This window comes from Dendrobates tinctorius, unplaced genomic scaffold (genome assembly GCF_039654945.1).
Source record: "Dendrobates tinctorius isolate UK_male_01 unplaced genomic scaffold, ASM3965494v1 ptg000175l, whole genome shotgun sequence".
In the NCBI taxonomy this organism is placed as follows: domain Eukaryota; kingdom Metazoa; phylum Chordata; class Amphibia; order Anura; family Dendrobatidae; genus Dendrobates; species Dendrobates tinctorius.
Window position 1 is genome coordinate 8,008,556 of NW_027361842.1, and position 20,824 is coordinate 8,029,379.

The 20,824-nt window shown below is 44.9% G+C and overlaps 1 protein-coding gene across 4 annotated transcripts in view; it reads left to right on the forward strand.

The window, feature by feature from the left end:
* Positions 1-20,824, forward strand: part of FUT8 (fucosyltransferase 8) — a 316,159-nt gene that overhangs the window by 38,910 nt on the left and 256,425 nt on the right. The gene's annotated exons all lie outside the window — the stretch shown is intronic.

Here is a 20,824-nt window from a genome sequence, read left to right on the forward strand (position 1 = left end):
ACGCAACCTTCATAGGAATATTCTTTGAAGACAACCAAACCATATCACCCACTTTAAACCGGGGACCAATGGTCCTATGCCGGTTGGAAAACCGTTTTTCCTGAGAGAGGGACAACTTATCCACCACTTGGTCCCAAATCTGCTGCATTCTCTCTACCACAGTGTCCACACTTGGGCAGGTCGAAGATTCCACTTGCCCTGAAGAAAATCGAGGCAGAAACCCAAAGTTACAGAAAAAGGGCGACATCAAAGTGGCAGAACTAGCTCTATTGTTTAGCGCGAATTCGGCCAAGGGCAAAAATGAGACCCAGTCATTCTGATCAGCAGATATAAAATATCTCAAAAAGGACTCCAAAGTTTGGTTTGTTCTCTCAGTCTGCCCATTGGTCTGAGGATGAAATGCAGAGGAGAATGATAACTGAATTCTCAGTTTGGAACAAAAAGCTCTCCAAAATCTGGAAACAAACTGGACTCCTCTGTCCGACACAATGTTCTCAGGAATCCCGTGCAACCGAACCACCTGTTGTAAAAACAAGGGCACCAACTCAGAAGAAGATGGCAACTTTGGGAGTGGTACAAGATGGATCATCTTAGAAAATCTATCACAAATCATCGAGATAGCAGTCATTCTCTGAGAGACAGGAAGATCGGAAATAAAATCCACTGAGATATGGGTCCATGGCCTCTTGGGCACCGGCAGGGGCATCAACAACCCACTAGAACGAGAACAGGATTTGAACCGAGAACAAGTCCCACAGGACTGCACAAAATTCTTGACATCACGAGATAAGGAAAGGCCACTAAAAAGACCGACTCACCAAATCTCTGGTACCAAAAATACCTGGATGACCGGCCAACGTGGAGCAATGAATTTCAGACATTACTCTCTTCCTCCACTGGTCAGGGACATAAAATTTTTCCATAGGGCAACGCTCAGGTTGGTCCTCCTGAAATTCCTCCAGGGCACGTCTCAAATCAGGTGAGATGGAGGAAAGAACTACACCCTCATTTAGAATGGTAGTAGGCTCGGTCACAATAAGAGAATCTTCAAAGAAACTCCTAGAAAGGGCGTCCGCCTTAACATTCTTAGTGCCCGGAAAAAAAGAGACCACAAAATTAAAACGCGTGAAAAACAAGGCCCACCTAGCCTGTCTAGGATTCAAGCGTTTGGTAGATTCAATATAAATCAAATTCTTGTGGTCGGTGAGGACCACAACTTGATGTCTAGCTCCCTCCAACCAATGTCTCCACTCTTCAAATGCCCATTTCATGGCCAACAATTCCAGATTCCCCACATCATAGTTACGTTTAGATGGGGAGAATCTTCGAGAAAAGAAGCCACAGGGATTCATTTTAGAAGTCACCGGATCTTTTTGGGACAAAACGGCTCCTGCACCAATCTCAGAAGCATTTACCTCCACCTGAAATGGGAGTGAGACATCAGGTTGCCGTAGAAGTGAATCTCCGCTTAAGCTCCTGAAATGCCGAGACTGTCTCTGGAGACCAATTCACCACATCAGCGCCCTTTTTGGTCAGATCAGTCAGTAGTTTGACAATACCAGAAAAATTACTTATAAATTTACGGTAGAAATTAGCAAAACCCAAAAACTTCTGGAGACCCTTCAAAGAAGTGGGCTGAACCCAATCATAAATGGCCTGTACCTTGGCCGGGTCCATTTCAATAGCCGACGGGGACAAAATGAATCCCAAAAATGAAATCCTCTGTACACAAAAGAGGCACTTCGATCCCTTTAACATTCAGGCAATTTTCCCTCAAAATCCGTAACACAGTCCGGACATGTTCCACATGAGAATCCCAATCACTGGAAAATATCAAAATATCATCCAGATAGATGATCAAAAACTTATCCACAAAGTCCCGGAAAAATATCGTTCATAAAAGATTGGAAGACAGAAGGGGCATTAGTGAGCCCAAGAGGCATCATTAGGTACTCAAAATGTCCCTCCGGAGTATTAAACGCAGTCTTCCATTCATCCCTGTGCTTGATACGAATAAGATTATACGCCCCCCTGAGGTCAAGCTTGGTAAACCATCAGGCACTTTTAACTCTGGAAAATAAATCAGAAAACAGGGGTAACGGGTACTGATATTTAACAGTGATTTTGTTAAGGGAATGATGGTCAATACATGGCCTTAATGAACCAGCTTTCTTGGCCACAAAAAAAAGCCCAGCACCTAAAGGTGAAGAGGATGGTCTAATATGACCCTTCTCCAACGACTCCTTGATATAAGATCGCATAGCATTATGTTCAGGTACCGATAAGTTGAAAAGCCGACCCTTGGGAAATTTACACCCGGGCATTAACTCAATTGCACAGTCATAACTCCTATGAGGCGGCAAAGATGTAGACTTACTCTCACTAAAAACATCAGAAAAATCAGCCAAATAATCAGGAATATCATGAGACTGGGGAGAGGTGGAGAAAACAGGAGTGTCACTAAGAACACACTGACAACCCCAACTCACCACAGACACAGATTTCCAATCCAAAGCAGGATTATGAGTTTGCAACCAGGGAAAACCCAGAACAATAGGATCATGCAAATTGTGCAACACCAAAAATGTACAATTTTCTTGGTAGTCCGGGGCGATCCGCATTATCACCTGGGTCCAAAACTGAGGTTTATTCTCCGCCAAAGGAGTAGCATCAATAACCCTCAAAGGAATAGGAGTTCGCAGGGGTATCATTGGAAAACCACAACATTTAGCAAAGTCTAAATCCATCAGATACAAAGCTGCTCCTGAATCTACAAAAGCCTTAGCGGAAAATATAGACAAGGAGCAGATCAGAGTAATTGCCAAAAGGAACTTGGGCTGTACACTGCCCACCGCAAATGTGTGAGCAAAACGTTTTTCTCGTTTAGGGCAGACAGAAATAGTATGAGAGGCGTCTCCACAGAAAAAACACAGCTTATTACGCTTTCTAAACTCCTGACGTTGCGCCCTAGACAAAACCCTATCACATTGCATGTGTTCAGACGTTCATTCAAAAGGCGGCAACGCCTCTCGTGTAGTTTTACATTCACTTAAACGCCGATCAACTTGAATGGCCAGTGACATAGAGTCATCAAGACCAGAGGTAACAGGAAATCCCATCATAACATCTTTTACGGTTTCTGCCATACCCTTCCGAAAGAGAGCTGCTAGGGCATCGTCCATTTAGTAAGGCCCGCCCACTTTCGGAATTTTTGACAATATAACTCTGCAGAATCCTGACCCTGGTTCAATGCCAATAAGGTTTTCTCAGCTTGATCAATAGCATTAGGTTCATCATACAACAACCCCAAGGCTTGAAAAAATGCATCCACATTAGTCAGAATAGGATCTCCAGGTGACAGAGAAAAAGCCCAATCCTGGGTATCGCCGTGCAGCAAGGAGATGACAATTTTAACCTGCTGCACAGAGCTCCCCGATGAGTTAGGCTTCAAGACAAGAAATAGTTTACAATTATTCTTAAAATTCAAAAATTTAGACCTAGCCCCAGAAAACACATTTTTGTTTCAACAACAGATGATTGAGCGAGATAGGCAGAAATTCCCCGCACTTCAGCAGTGAGCTGCTCCACACGATCAGACAATTGCTTAATCTCCATTGAAGAAAAAAAAAATCCTCCGACCCCAGAGAAAGAGGAAAAAGTATATAAAAAAAAATTCTGACACTTTTTTTAAAAATTCTTTCCTCTTTTGAGTACCCTAGAGTCTGCGGTTTGGCTGGTGATTGTTATGATTGGGTCACAGAGGAGGAGAGCAAGCCCAAGCTAAGCCACAGAAAACCAGAGAGGTTGGTAACTAAGCGGATTGCAGACCCCTGATCCTAGCCACACAACTAGCAGTAGCCATGGAGCGTACCTACGATGATCCTAGATGCCTTGGCACAGCCAGAGAGCTAACTAAGCCTAAAGCAAGAAAGGGGAAATCTAAACTGCTCCAGAGCAGACCCTGTTATGATCGAGTCACTGTAGGAGGCAAAAACAGAAATGCTAGCTAAGTCCAGAAAACCAGAGCAGTTGGCAGCTATCGGATTGCAGAGCCCTGATCCTATCACAACAACTAACAGTAGCCGTGGGGGGTTCCTACGATGCCCTAGACCCCTCGATCACAGCCGGAGAATTAAATAGGCCTACAGAAAGAAAGGGGAAATCTAAACTGCCCCAGAGCAGACCCCAAAGCAATAGGCAGCCCCCAACATATAATGACGGTGAAGCAAGATGAAAACACTAACACAGACAGAAAGACTGAGCAAAGACGGGGCCCAAACTACCTAGATGGGAAAGGACAGGAAGGCTGCTGTCTGCAATCCGTGAAAAACCCTATGAAAATAAGAGCCAACAGACTGACAGTGAAAAAGGCCCTGAAGACGCTAGGCTTCAAAAAAGCTATGTCAGTACTCAGAAATATTCTGAAGACAGAGCAACAGGCAAAAGGAGATTCAGCTAACCCCAGCAGGGAATGGCAGAATCCAGAAAAGCAAGGAAAACAAAACATAAGGCAAAGCAGAAAACTTAGCTTTAGGGAAGCAGGAATCAGACTGGTGTCCTAGAAGTCCACAGAGAAATCACCCACAGGGCAGAAGGGCGTCGGCAGCCTTATATCCAGTCATTGACTCCACTCAACCAGTCATCCTCATTAGGCTCAGGTGCCTGATAATCAGGCTCATTACCTTCCTTTACCAGAATAGGGAGTTCACCAGACCTCAGTGACGAAGGGGAAAATGAACTCACAACAGTACCTCCCCCTTGAGGAGGGGTCACCGAACCCTCAACCACGCCACCAGGGCGATCAGGGTGAGCCCGATCAAAGGCACGCACCAATCTTTTGGCATGAATATCAGAGGCAGAGACCCAGGAATTATCCTACTGACCATAACCCTTCCACTTAACCAAATACTGGAGTCTCCGTCTAGCCAGACGGGAATCCAGTATTTTCTCTACCTCATATTCCATGTTACCTTCAACCAATACAGGGTCTGGAGGTGCCACCCCAGGAACAACTGGTTCAACAAACCTCTTCAACAAGGACTTATGGAACACATTATGGATTTTAAATGTGACAGGAAGAGCCAAACGAAAAGAGACCGGATTAATAATCTCCAAAATCTTGTAAGGTCCAATAAATCTAGGCTTAAACTTAGGAGAAGCCACCTTCATAGCAATATTTTTTGATGATAACCACACCATATCACCAATCTTAAACTGGGGACCAATGGTCCTATGTCGATTGGAAAACCGCTGGGCCTTTTTCTGGGAGAGAGATAACTTATCCACCACTTGGTCCCAGATCTGGTGCATTCTCTCCACCACAGTGTCAACACCTGGGCAGGCAGAAGGCTCCACCTGCCCTGAAGAAAATCGAGGATGGAACCCAAAGTTACAAAAAAAAGGTGACATCAAAGTGGCAGAACTAGCTCTATTATTTAAAGCAAATTCGGCCAAGGGCAAAAATGAAACCCAATCATCCTGATCAGCGGAAATAAAACATCTCAAATACGACTCCAAGGTCTGGTTTGTTCTCTCTGTCTGCCCATTGGTCTGAGTGTGAAAAGCAGAGGAGAAGGACAACTGAATTCCCAGCTTGGAACAGAAAGTCCTCCAAAATCTAGACACAAACTGAACTCCTCTGTCAGATACAATGTTCTCAGGAATCCCGTGCAAGCGAGCCACCTGTTGCAAAAACAGGGGCACCATCTCAGAGGAAGATGGCAACTTAGGGAGTGGTACAAGATGAACCATATTAGAGAACCTATCACAAATCACCCAAATAACAGTCATTCTTTGAGAGACCGGCATATCAGAGATGAAATCCATTGAAATATGGGTCCATGGCCTCCTGGGGACCGGCATAGGCATCAACAACCCACTAGAGCGAGAACAAGATTTAGACTGGGAGCAAGTCCCACAGGACTGCACAAAATTCCTGACATCATGAGACAAGGTGGACCACCAAAAAGAGCGACTCACCAGATCTCTAGTACCAAAAATACCTGGATGACCAGCCAAAGTAGAGCAATGAACTTCAGACATCACTCTCTTCTTCCACTGGTCAGGAACATACAACTTTCCACTGGGACAACGCTCAGGTTTGTCCTCCTGGAACTCTTGCAGAGCAAGTCTCAAATCGGGCGAGATGGCAGAAAGAACTACCCCTTCGCCTAAGATGGTAGCAGGCTTGGTCACCACAGGAGAATCAGCAAAGAAACTCCTAGAGAGGGCGTCTGCCTTCTTGACATTCTTAGTTCCAGGAAGAAAAGAGACCACAAAATCAAAACGTGTAAAAAACAAGGCCCACCTAGCCTGTCTAGGGTTCAAGCGTTTAGCCGACTCTAGGTAAATCAAATTCTTGTGGTCAGTGAGGACCACAACTTGATGTTTAGCTCCCTCCAACCAATGTCTCCACTCCTCAAATGCCCATTTCATGGCCAACAGTTCCCGATTCCCACATCATAGTTACGTTCAGATGGAGAGAACTTTCGGGAAAAGAAAGCACAGGGATTCATTTTAGATGTTACAGGATCCTTTTGGGACAAAACAGCTCCTGCACCAATCTCAGAAGCATCCACCTCTACCTGGAACGGGAGTGAGACATCAGGTTGCCGCAAAACCGGGGCGGAGGTAAATCTTCGCTTCAACTCCTGAAAGGAAGCAACAGCCTCCGGAGACCAATTCAACACATCAGCACCCTTCTTAGTCAGATCAGTCAATGGCTTGGCAATACTAGAAAATTTGGCTATAAATTTCCGATAAAAATTAGCAAAACCCAAAAACTTCTGGAGGGCCTTCAAAGAAGTGGGCTGAACCCAATCATAAATGGCCTGTACCTTGGACGGGTCCATTTCAATAGTTGACGGAGACAAAATAAATCCCAAAAATGAGATCCTCTGTACTCCAAAAAGGCATTTCGATCCTTTGACATACAGGGAATTCTCCCTCAAGATCCGGAACACAGTCCGAATATGTTCCACAAGAGAATCCCAATCCTTGGAGAAGATCAAAATATCATCCAGATAGATAATCAAAAATTTATCAACAAAGTCTCGGAAAATATCGTTCATGAAGCACTGGAAGACAGAAGGGGGCATTAGTGAGCCCAAAAGGCATCACCAGGTACTCAAAATGTCCCTCCGGAGTATTAAACGCCGTCTTCCATTCATCCCCCTGCTTAATGCGGATAAGATTATACGCCCCCCTGAGGTCAAGCTTGGTAAACCAGCAAGCACCTCTAACTCTAGAGAATAGATCCGAAATCAGGGGTAACGGATACTGATATTTAATAGTAATTTTATTGAGGGCACGATAATCAATACAAGGCCTTAAAGAACCATCCTTTTTGGCCACAAAAAAAACCCCGGCACCTAAGGGTGAAGAGGATGGTCTAATATGACCCTTCTCCAACGCCTCCTTAATATAGGACCGCATAGCCTCTTGCTCGGGTACAGATAAATTGAAGAGCCGACCCTTGGGAAATTTACACCCCGGGCTTAGTTCAATTGCACAGTCATAACTCCTATGAGGAGGCAAGGACGCAGACTCATTCTCACTAAATACATCATAAAAGTCCGCCAAATAGTCAGGAACATCATGCGACTGAGGAGAGGTAGTAAAAACCGGAGCCTCACTAAAGGCACACCGACAACCCCAACTCACCACAGACACAGACTTCCAATCCAAAACTGGATTATGAATTTGCAACCATGGAAACCCCAGAACAACGGCATCATGCAGACCATGCAACACCAAAAATCTGCAATTTTCTTGATGGTCTGGGGCGACCCGCATGACCACCTTGGGTCCAAAACTGAGGTTTATTTTTAGCCAAAGGAGTAGCATCAATCCCCCTCAAAGGGATAGGCATCTGCAGAGGTGTCATCGGAAATCCACAACGTTTAGCAAAATCCAAATCCATTAGGTTTAGCGCTGCTCCCGAATCCACAAAAGCCTTGGCGGAAAATGTGGACAGGGAGCAGATCAGAGTAATTGCCAGAAGAAACTTAGGTTGAACACCACCAACAGAAAACGTGTGTGCAAAGCGTTTCTCTTGTTTAGGACAAACAGAAATAATATGCGAGGCATCTCCACAGAAAAAGCACAGCTTATTACGCCTTCTGAACTCCTGACGTTGCGCCTTAGACAAAACTCTATCACATTGCATAGGTTCAGACGTCTGTTCAACCGGTGGCAACACCTCTCGTGCAATCCTGCGTTCACGTAAACGCCGATCAACCTGAATGGCTAATGACATAGAATCGTCCAGACCAGAGGGAACAGGAAATCCCACCATAGTATATTTTACGGCTTCTGACAAACCCTTCCGAAAGAGAGCAGCCAAGGCATTATCATTCCAGGTAGTAAGGACCGCCCACTTTCGGAACTTTTGACAGTGCAACTCTGCAGAATCTCGACCCTGGTTTAATGCCAACAGGGTCTTTTCAGCCTGATCAATAGCATTAGGTTCGTCATACAACAACCCCAAAGCTTGAAAGAATGCGTTCACATTAGTCAGAATAGGATCATCTGGTTTCAAAGAAAATGCCCAATCCTGGGGATCGCCACGCAGCAAAGAGATGACAATTTTAACCTGCTGCGCGGAGCTCCCTGACGAGTTAGGCTTCAAGGCAAAAAATAATTTACAATTATTTTTGAAACTCAAAAATTTAGATCGATCCCCAAAAAATACATCAGGTGTAGGGATCTTTGGTTCAACAGCATGCGAACGAGCAAGGTAGGCGGAAATTCTCCGCACTTCCACAGCGAGCTGCTCCACACGATCAGACAATTGCTTTATCTCCATTGAGAGAAAAAAAAATTCATCCTACGGCCTCAGAGATATAGAGGAAAGAATATACACACACTTTTTTTTTTTTTTTTTCTTTTAAAACACAATTCTTTCCTGCTATTGAGTACCCTAGGATCTGCGGTATGGCAGTTGATTCTGTTATGATTGAGTCACCGTAGGAGGCAAAAACAGAAATGCTAGCTAAGTCCAGAAAACCAGAGCAGTTGGCAGCTATCGGATTGCAGACCCCTGATCCTATCACAACAACTAACAGTAGCCGTGGGGGGTTCCTACGATGCCCTAGCCCCCTGATCACAGCCGGAGAATTAAATAGGCCTACAGAAAGAAAGGGGAAATCTAAACTGCCCCAGAGCAGACCCCAAAGCAATAGGCAGCCCCCAACATATAATGACGGTGAAGCAAGATGAAAACACTAACACAGACAGAAAGATAGACTGAGCAAAGACGGGGCCCAAACTACCTAGATAGGAAAGGACAGGAAGGCTGCTGTCTGCAATCCGTGAAAAACCCTATGAAGATAAGAGCCAACAGACTGACAGTGAAAAAGGCCCTGAAGACGCTAGGCTTCAAAAAAGCTATGTCAGTACTCAGGAATATTCTGAAGACAGAGCAACAGGCAAAAGGAGATTCAGCTCACCCCATCAGGGAATGGCAGAATCCAGAAAAGCAAGGAAAACAAAAACAAAACATAAATGCAAACAGGCAAAGCTTAGCTTTAGGGAAGCAGGAATCAGACTGGTGTCCTAGAAGTCCACAGAGAAATCACCCGCAGGGCAGAAGGGCGTCGGCAGCCTTATATCCCGTCAGTGACTCCACTCAGCCAGTCATCATCATTAGGCTCAGGCGCCTGATAATCAGGCTCATTACCTTCCTTTACCAGAGTAGGGAGTTCACCAGACCTCAGTGACGAAGGGGAAAATGAACTCACAACAAGACCCGAAAGGAATAGATAGCCCCCAAACATATATTGTCGATGAAAACAGAAACGCAGGTAGGAAAATAAACTGAGCAAACGATGGGGCCCACACTGACTAGACAGGACAGGAAAGGAAAGACACTGTCTGCAATCACGCAAAAAACCCTGCAAAAAGTCCAACACGTCTGATGCAAAAATACTGAAGTCGCACGACTTCGACCACTTTATCAGCACTCTGGTATATTCTAAAAGCAGAGCAAAAAGAGGCCAATCTAATAAGGGACAAAAACAAACTGGCACAAGCAGTAACATATGGATGGTGATTCAGCACAGCCCCACCCAGAGCTGGCTGACCCACACAAAACTGAGATAGACAAAACCAGACCAAATGCAAACAGAATAGCAAATGAACACTTAGCTGAACAAGCAGGGACTGAGCTGGAAACTAAGAACTCAGGAGGCAGGAAAAAATCAAGAGCAGGGATATAGTGAGTCGGCTGTCTTAAATCCAGTCTGAAACCCCAGGTCTCCAATTGTCATCCTCATTATCAGGTGGCAAGCCTTTGTTAATAAGATCAGCTCCATTACCTCCAGTAACCACCAGAGGGAGCGAAGAAAGAGAACTCGCAACCCCTCCGTCAATCTGACCAGCTCCACCATCTTCAGCAGTAACCAGAGGTAGGCCAGAAAGAGAATTCACAACAGCTATCCTCACGCTGTCATAGTGCCTGAGGTGGCGCTATCCTTGTGCTGTCATAGTGCCTGAGGTGGCGCTATCCTCACACTGTCATAGAGCCTGAGATGACGCTTTCCTCTTGCTGTCATAGTGCCTGAAGTGATGCTATCCTCGCGCTGTCATAGTGCCTGAGGTGGCGCTATCCTTGCGCTGTCATAGTGCCTGAGGTGACGCTCTCCTCTCGCTGTCCTAGTGGCTGAGATGGCGCTATCCTTGCGCTGTCATAGTGCCTGAGGTGGCGCTATCCTCGGGCTGTCATAGTGCCTGAGGTGGCGCTATCCTCGGGCTGTCATAGTGCCTGAGGTGGCGCTATCCTCGCGCTGTCATAGTGCCTGAGGTGACACTTTCCTCTTGCTGTCATAGTGCCTGAGGTGACGCTATCCTCGCGCTGTCATAGTGCCTGAGGTGGCGCTATCCTCGTGCTGTCATAGTGCCTGAGGTGACACTTTCCTCTTGCTGTCATAGTGCCTGAGGTGGCGCTATCCTCGCGCTGTCATAGTGCCTGAGGTGACACTTTCCTCTTGCTGTCATAGTGCCTGAGGTGACACTATCCTCGCGCTGTCATAGTGCCTGAGGTGGCGCTATCCTCGTGCTGTCATAGTGCCTGAGGTGGCGCTATCCTCACACTGTCATAGTGCCTAAGGTGACCCTTTCCTCTTGCTGTCATAGTGCCTGAGGTGACACTATCCTCGCGCTGTCATAGTGCCTGAGGTGGTGCTATCCTCGCTCTGTCATAGTGCCTGAGGTGGCGCTATGCTCGTGCTGTCATAGCGCCTGAGGTGGCGCTATCCTCGTGCTGTCATACTGTGACGTGTCAAAATCACCCACTCACAATTTTCTCTTCTGCTGCTGTTTAGATGGGAGTCCATGTCCAAATCAAAGTTCAACTTTTCTTTATATAAAGGGAGATTTATATAAAGAGAGTAGGAGGCTATATCTCAGGAATGGAGAGGACAGGAAGAAGAGAAAAACATCGCCAAATTCAGGAAAACATCAGTATTTAGACCATGTAAAAAAAACATATTTTGGGCAAATGACAAGTGTTCTTTAAAGGAGAGTTTTCAGATTTGAAAGTTATCCCCTATCCATGGGGCTAGGGCTATTGTACCCCCAGCGTTCCCGAACATGATTGTGTTCACGGCCATTCATTCTAGTGAAAGTGCCAAAGGCCAGTTGAGTGCAGCACTCAGCTATTTCCAGTACTCCCATTATGAGGGAATAGAGCGGCACTGCTTCGGTTCTCTGGCTCACGGCAGTCAGGCTCCCAGCGATCGGAAAGTTATCAACTATCTCATGGATACTGAAACTTGAGACCACCCCTTTAGATCAATTTTAAAAAATGTTTAGGAGTTAAGAGTTATAGATTCTGCTGTCAGAAAACCTCACTGATTCATTCTGTAGGTTGCTGTGATACATAGAGGCTGTAGAAGCCAAGTGGTTCAGCATTTTTAATAAAATCCTGCTTCAAGAATTGTGTATCCAAAAATAAACATTTCTCCTATGGTGTCTGTATTCTCTAAAAATTGTCATAGCCTTAGGTCGCCTGCTGTTCAGAAGGAGCCACAGCACCCCCGAGAGAGCCACTTGCTCCTATCATTATTTACACATGTACAGTACCAAGCACAGTCACCACAGTATGTTTGCTTTGTGCTGTGCTTGTATTGGAGACTATTGATTCCTATAGAGGAGGAGAAACCATTTGCTCCTTTCCGTGCTGATTATCTCTGCAGTCCCTCCACAATATGCATGCGCACTCTCCTCAACCATGCATGCATACCATCTCTGTAGGGAGAAGAGTGAAAGCCACTGCCATGTCAGGTTTTATTTCTGCATGAAATAAGTCCGGAACATATGGTACTTTCTTGTAACTCCGATTTCTGACGTTCTGTTACTTCTCCGAGAAATTTGAGTGTAAATATTGGTGTATCCTTACAGAGTGACACTAACCGCACTGATTAGACCGTTATTGTGCTGGGACATCTCTCAAACTGGTAACACCCAGTTGTCAATTTATTCATAAATTTGGAATAGATTTCTGCACTGTGCCATTCCTAAGAAAAGGTGCTCCAGGAATGCAGGGATTTTTATAGAAAGGCCACATCAGTAGCGCTGACCAGTCATCCTTTAAAGGGGAACCTATTGGGTCATTTCAAGCCTGTGTACTGTCCTCAGTGCATTGTTAGTGCTGCGGTGTACGTGATTAACACCTTGTTTTCATAAAAAACTTCTCTGTAGTGATGTCCTAAAAGCACTTTATATAGTTATATGGTACCTGCTTGCTTAGTCATAGGGGTGTGCGTCATTGTCTGTTCAGTCACCGGTGTCACCACTCACTCAATTTATTGATTTCCCTGGTTACGCCAACATCACTGGAGTACCGCGCTTGCCCAGTGTCGAGCGGACAGCGGCGCTTGCCCAGTGTCGAGCGGACAGCGGCGCTTGCCCAGTGTCGAGCGGACAGCGGCGCTTGCCCAGTGTCGAGCGGACAGCGGCGCTTGCCCAGTGTCGAGCGGACAGCGGCGCTTGCCCAGTGTCGAGCGGACAGCGGCGCTTGCCCAGTGTCGAGCGGACAGCGGCGCTTGCCCAGTGTCGAGCGGACAGCGGCGCTTGCCCAGTGTCGAGCGGACAGCGGCGCTTGCCCAGTGTCGAGCGGACAGCGGCGCTTGCCCAGTGTCGAGCGGACAGCGGCGCTTGCCCAGTGTCGAGCGGACAGCGGCGCTTATGCAGTGTGTAACGTGGAGCCGGCTAATTTAATACTATTCTGATTATAAAATAAAAACCATTAAAGCCATCCTACCGCGACAAGGTGTATCCAGTTGGGTTGGTCCTATTCTCGACAAGAAGAACATCTTATATCGGCCTACCTCAATGTAGATGAGGACAGGAAAGGACCGGCCTGACTGTGTAGTAACCTGGCTAGGGGAAGCTATAATTTTGAAATGCCTAACACAAGTAAGGGAGACTTGCCCCGGTTTGGACAAAGTACAAGAAACTACAGCAAAACCAAAGAAATGAGCTGGAGCATAAGTTGGTGTACATGCAGTGTGTACAAGCGTGTGCACACAGGCCATTTATCAGACAAAATCTAAGAGAAATGTGTAATACTAGAAGCTCATATTTTTATCTTGGGTTTTGTCTGTGTAATGGTCACAGTGTGACGGTGCCCTTACACATTGCACGTATACCAACTTATACTTGGCTCTTTTCTTTGATTTAGCTCCATACACTGTATAGTGGTCACTGCCTGGTACTGCAGTTCTTCTATCAGTCTTTTCAGTAAGAGCTGCTTTACAGTACCTGGGAGGAGGTCACTGTACAGTGTACAGTGTGGAGCACTACAACTTCATACACTGTTTAGTGGTCACTGTTGGGTAGTGAGCCAGTGTCCTGCAAATTTTATTTGCTTTACTCTCCCTTTCCATCATTTATTATATCATACCTTTTATACCACTAAACCAGCAAAACCAGCTTATATCAGAAAATAATTTATATTATACCATTCATGTACTTATAAGACTTACACTCATGCCACTTATACCGGCGAAACGTTTACATTATACCCTCTATATTCTCACACCACTTATACCGGCGAAATGTTTACATTATACCATTCATGTACTCATACCACTTATACTGGCGAAACATTTATATTATACCACTTATACCGGCGAAACGTTTATATTATACCACCTATGTTCTCATACCACTTATACCGGCGAAACGTTTATATTATACCACCTATGTTCTCATACCACTTATACTGGCGAAACGTTTATACCACCTATGTTCTCATACCACTTATACTGGCGAAACGTTTATACCACCTATGTTCTCATACCACTTATACCGGCGAAACGTTTATATTATACCACCTATGTTCTCATACCACTTATACCGGCGAAACGTTTATATTATACCACCTATGTTCTCACACCACTTATACCGGCGAAACGTTTATATTATACCACCTATGTTCTCACACCACTTATACCGGCGAAACGTTTATATTATACCACCTATGTTCTCATACCACTTATACTGGCGAAACGTTTATACCACTTATGTTCTCATACCACTTATACCGGCGAAACGTTTATATTATACCACCTACTGTATGTTCTCATACCACTTATACTGGTGAAACATTTATATTATACCACCTATGTTCTCGTATCACTTATACCGGTGAAACGTTTATATTATACCACCTATGTTCTCGTATCACTTATACCGGCGAAACATTTATATTATACCACCTATGTTCTCATACCACTTATACTGGCGAAATGTGTATACCACCTATGTTCTCATACCACTTATACTGGTGAAACATTTATATTATACCACCTATGTTCTCATACCACTTATACTGGCGAAACGTTTATATTATACCACCTATGTTCTCATACCACTTATACTGGCGAAACATTTATATTATACCACCTATGTTCTCGTACCACTTATACCTGCGAAAGTCTATATTATGCCATTCGTGTTCTCATACCAGTGAAACATTTATATGACACCATTTCTTTTAAGCTCTCTCACCATTTAGATGATAGAACCATATTTACCATTGTCACTTACACCGGCTGTACATTTATAATTGACACTACCGTACCACTTATATTGTTACGTCATATATCCCACCATAGCATTTATACAGTCAGTTTTCTTTTTGTTCTCAAGTTCTTTTGTGTTTTTGTGTGTAGCTTTCGGCTCTCAGCTCACATATGGCTGTCGTCCCTCTGACCACATCAGCTACATTAGCGCTCGGAGGCTTCAGACCTCGCACCGCTCTGCAGTCCCTGCTGCTTCAGAGTCTGTGCCAAACGCTGCCTCTTTGCCCTCCAGTCTTGAACTATTTGGAGGCAATGGAGGGTGAAGAGATTGGTGGGGACATCAAGGGGATTATTGCAAAATGCATATGTAAAAAAATAGTACACAGAAAGCTTGCTTTTTACAACCAGCAGGATCGGTTAGAATTATGGATAAAATAAAAAATCACTTTTCCATTTATTAGACTTTACATTCGTAGCTTCTGGGCCCCAAAGCAAAGCACGCCACTTGGCCCCAGACCCATTAGGCATTATTCTTCAGCCTTCTGAGCCTCCTTAAGCTTTTGTACACCCCCATGCATTGTCATAGCTTTGCTCCCATATGGATGTTTCTCGCCCTGTCGGTACCACGTTACCGGTGGGATCCTCTCCTCATGCGGGGGCAGTCAGATGTATTGTATGGCTCTTATGGTCTGTGTGTTATTTCCACAGTTCTCTTTTCGCATTGAGGCTGTCTTCTATACCGTGTGACCATTGTAGTCGCTGGAGCAGGGCTAATCTTCCATCAGGGTTGGACTTGTCGCTAATCAAAGGCTGGAATGTTTATTTTCTGCGTTTTCCAGTTGTTGTACTTTTCTTCTTTCACCTTCTATCTGCAGTAGCAGAGAAAACATACAAACCCTGCAGATAATGGGCCAGTCACGCATTAGTTATGAATTACTTCTCATGGTGCCAAATCACAGAATCTTACTTTTTGATCTGCGGACATACAGTTGTGGCCAAAAGTATTGACACCCCTGCAATTCTGTCAGATAATACTCAGTTTCTTTCTGAAAATGATTGCAAACACAAATTCTTTGGTATTATCTTCATTTAATTTGTCTTAAATGAAAAAACGCAAAAAGAATTGTCCTAAAGCCAAATTGAATACAATTCCACACCAAACATAAAAAAGAGGGTGGACAAAAGTATTGGCACTGTTCGAAAAATCATGTGATGCTTCTCTAATTTGTGTAATTAACAGCACCTGTAACTTACCTGTGGCACCTAGCAGGTGCTGGCAATAACTAAATCACACTTGCAGCCAGTTGACATGGATTAAAGTTGACTCAACCTCTGTCCTGTGTCCTTGTGTGTACCACATTGAGCATGGAGAAAAGAAAGAAGACCAAAGAACTGTCTGAGGACTTGAGAACCCAGATTGTGAGGAAGCATGAGCAATCTCAAGGCTACAAGTCCATCTCCAAAGACCTGCATGTTCCTGTGTCTACCTTGCGCAGTGTCATCAAGAAGTTTAAAGCCCATGGCACTGTGGCTAACCTCCCTAGATGTGGATGGAAAAGAAAAATTGACAAGCGATTTCAACGCAAGATTGTGTGGATGTTGGATAAAGAACCTCGACTAACATCCAAACAAGTTCAAGCTGCCCTGCAGTCTGAGGGTACAACAGTGTCAACCCGTACTATCCGTCGGCGTCTGAATGAAAAGGGACTGTATGGTAGGAGACCCAGGAAGACCCCACTTCTTACCCCGAGACATAAAAAAGTCAGGCTGGAGTTTGCCAAAACTTACCTGAAAAAGCCTAGAAAGTTTTGGAAGAATGTTCTCTGGTCAGATGAGACAAAAGTAGAGCTTTTTGGGCAAAGGCATCAACATAGAGTTTACAGGAGAAAAAAAGAGGCATTCAAAGAAAAGAACACGGTCCCTGCAGTCAAACATGGCGGAGGTTCCCTGATCTTTTGAGGTTGCTTTGCTGCCTCTGTCACTGGACTGATTGACCGTGTGCATGGCATTATGAAGTCTGAAGACTACCAACAAATTTTGCAGCATAATGTAGGGCCCAGTGTGAGAAAGCTGGGTCTCCCTCAGAGGTCATGGGTCTTCCAGCAGGACAATGACCCAAAACACACTTCAAAAAGCACTAGAAAATGGTTTGAGAGAAAGCACTGGAGACTTCTAAGGTGGCCAGCAATGAGTCCAGACCTGAATCCCATAGAACACCTGTGGAGAGATCTAAAAATGGCAGTTTGGAGAAGGCACCCTTCAAATATCAGGGACCTGGAGCAGTTTGCCAAAGAAGAATGGTCTAAAATTCCAGCAGAGCATTGTAAGAAACTCATTGATAGTTACCGGAAGCGGTTGGTCGCAGTTATTTTGTCTAAAGGTTGTGCAACCAAGTATTAGGCTGAGGGTGCGAATACTTTTGTCTGGCCCATTTTTGGAGTTTTGTGTGAAATGATCAATGTTTTGCTTCATTCTCTTTTGTGTTTTTTTTCATTTAAGACAAATTAAATGAAGATAATAATAACAAAGAATTTGTGTTTGCAATCATTTTCAGGAAGAAACTGAGTGAGTATTATCTGACAGAATTGCAGGGGTGTCAATACTTTTGGCCCCGACTGTAAAATGTTCTTCCCGTCTTTCATAAATACTTATATTTAGGATAGTGTTTGTAAAAAACTAACAAACAAACATGCACTTGTGTAATTTGTAAACATTTTCTGCTTTTCTTAACATATTAACTGTTATTTTGTTTGTTTATGTTTACAACTAGAGGTGGGCGAACCCAAACTGTGAAGATCGGCGTCCGTACTGAACACCTACTGTACGGGCACAGACACCGTAGGAAGGTCACTAGGAAGTCCGTGTTACTGTTAGGGCTCGGCCCCCGAACACCAGCTGTTTGTCGTTCTGTTATATACATGACAAACACCGCTTCAGATCGGTGGTTAAATCATCACCACCGGACAGACAACCATGGTTCCCACGCTGTCAAATGACAGCATGAGGTCACAGCTGTGATTGGAGGGTGTAAAGTTTACCTCCAGTCACTGGTGTTGACTGAAGGGATTACTGCTTTCATCATCCGACGCCTGCTGCCACTAATATCAGCGAACACAGGAACGGCTGATGAGAGTAATAATCAAATAAATAATAATGAAAAAAAATGGAGTAGGTTCCCCTGCATTTTTGATAACCAGCCATGCAATCCTCACAGCTGGGGCCCCCCAGGGGTCCCCACGCCGTATTTTTTAATTATTTAAATAAAAAAAAACTGCGTGGGGTCCCCCCTATTTTTGACAACCAGCCTTGCTAAAGCAGACAGCTGGGGGCTGGTATTCTCAGGCTAGTAAGGGGCATCTATTAGATGCGCCTATTCTGGAGCTTTGCCCGGCTCTTACCACTTGCCCTGTAGTGGTGGCAAGTGGGATAATATTTGTGGGGTTAATGTCACCTTTGTATTATGAGGTGACTTCAATCCCACGGCTTGGTAATGGAGAAGCGTCTATAAGATGCCTATCCATTACTAATCCTACAGTTACATGATAAATAAAGACACAGCCAGAATAAAGTACTTTATTAAAAATAAAACAAAACACAGTTTCCTTTTTTATTTAAAAATAAACACAATTATACTCACCAAACACCTATTCCACTGAAGCCCTCATTCTCCTGTAATAGAACTAAAATAGAAAATAACAATATCCCTCACCTGTCCGTTCTGTCCTACGCCATAATCCATGTCGGGGGATTAATAGTTTTCAACCTGGATGGTGCTAAGATGCAACCGTCCAGGCTGAGAACCACTGGTGACTGAACGGTGGTGACGTCATTGAGGTTTCTGGGGGTACACTTTATACCTCTGATCACAGCTGAGCTCTCCCGCTGTCTTTTGACAGCGTGGGAACCGCGGCTCTCTGACCGGCGGTGATAATTTTATACACATAAAAGCATGGCAGACACCTGATGTTCGGGCTCCCCATTCGAATGAATTGGGTTCGGGTTCAGTTCCGGGTACTTGTCTGGTACCGAAACCCAAACTTTTTGTAACTGTTTGGCTGAACTTGCCGGACCCGAACATCTAGTTGTCCGCCCATCTCTATTTACAGCCCATTGCCTAGGAGACCATCCACCGCTGCCTTTGAGAACATGGAACATATGCAGTGATCGCCAGCTCTTCCTATTTAGCTTGTAAGTGCTGTTTTGAAGTTGACAAAGATTGCTGAAACGCACTGTTAACTTTTAATCCTTGCCTTATTCATCACTCTGCTTAACAGTTACAGCAGCAGTGGTCAGTCTCCTAGGCAAGAAATAGTAAACAGTGTTAATATGTCCAGAACGGATGACAATTGTAATATGCAGTAAATTAAATTGTTTTTACCAGCTCTATCCAACAATATCCATCTGTGAAATGTCAATATCTCTAATAATTGAAATTAGTAATTACAGTAATCTTTTCTTCATTTTGTATACATGACTATGTTGCATCCATCTTGACTGAGCTGCTGATAACATGGTTTAGTGAGATCCTTTATAGCAGCCACTTGGATCAGAGGAACTAGTGGACTGAGCTCTGACTCCTATGGAGAGTGTTGTGGATATGCTCTGTGACGTGTGCAGAGAGGGCAGGAGATGAGATGTTACTCCTATGGGAGAGTGTTGTGAATATGCTCTGTGACGTGTGCAGGGAGGGCAGGAGATGAGCAGTGACTCCTATGGGAGAGTGTTGTGGATATGCTCTGTGATGTGTGCAGGGAGTACAGGAGATGAGCAGTAACTTCTATGGGAGAGTGTTGTGGATATGCTGTGTGACGTGTGCAGAAATGGCAGGAGATGAGATGTTACTCCTATGGGAGAGTGTTGTGAATATGCTCTGTGACGTGTGCAGGGAGGGCAAGAGATGAGCAGTGACTCCTATGGGAGAGTGTTGTAGATATGCTGTGTGACGTGTGCAGAAATGGCAGGAGATGAGCTGTTACTCCTATGGGAGAGTGTTGTAGATATGCTCTGTGACATGTGCAGAGAGAGCAGGAGATGAGCAGTGACTCCTATGGGAGAGTGTTGTGGATATGCTCTGTGATGTGTGCAGGGAGTACAGGAGATGAGCAGTAACTTCTATGGGAGAGTGTTGTGGATATGCTCTGTAATGTGTGCAGGGAGGGCAGGAGATGAGTTGTGACTCCTGTGGGAGAGTGTTGTGGATATGCTCTGTGATGTGTGCAGGGAGTACAGGAGATGAGCAGTAACTTCTATGGGAGAGTGTTGTGGATATGCTCTGTAATGTGTGCAGGGAGGGCAGGAGATGAGTTGTGACTCCTGTGGGAGAGTGTTGAGGATATGCTCTGTGACATGTGCAGGAATGGCAGATGAACTGTGACTCCTGTGGTAGAGTGTTGTGAATATGCTCTGTGACGTGTGCAGGGAGGGCAGGAGATAAGCAGTGACTCCTCTGGGAGAGTGTTGAGGATATGCTCTGTGATGTGTGCGGGAGGGAGGGCAGGAGATGAGCAGTGACTCCTCTGGGAGAGTTTTGAGGATATGCTCTGTGATGTGTGCAGGAGGGAGGGCAGGAGATGAGCAGTGACTCCTCTGGGAGAGTGTTGAGGATATGCTCTGTGATGTGTACATCGAGGGCAGGAGATGAGCAGTGACTCATATGGTAGAGTGTTGTGGATATGCTCTGTGACGTGTGCAGGGACGACAGGAGATGAGCTGTGACTCCTGTGGGAGAGTGTTGTGAATATACTCTGTGATGTGTGCAGGGAGGGCAGGAGATGAGCAGTGACTCCTATGGGAGAGTG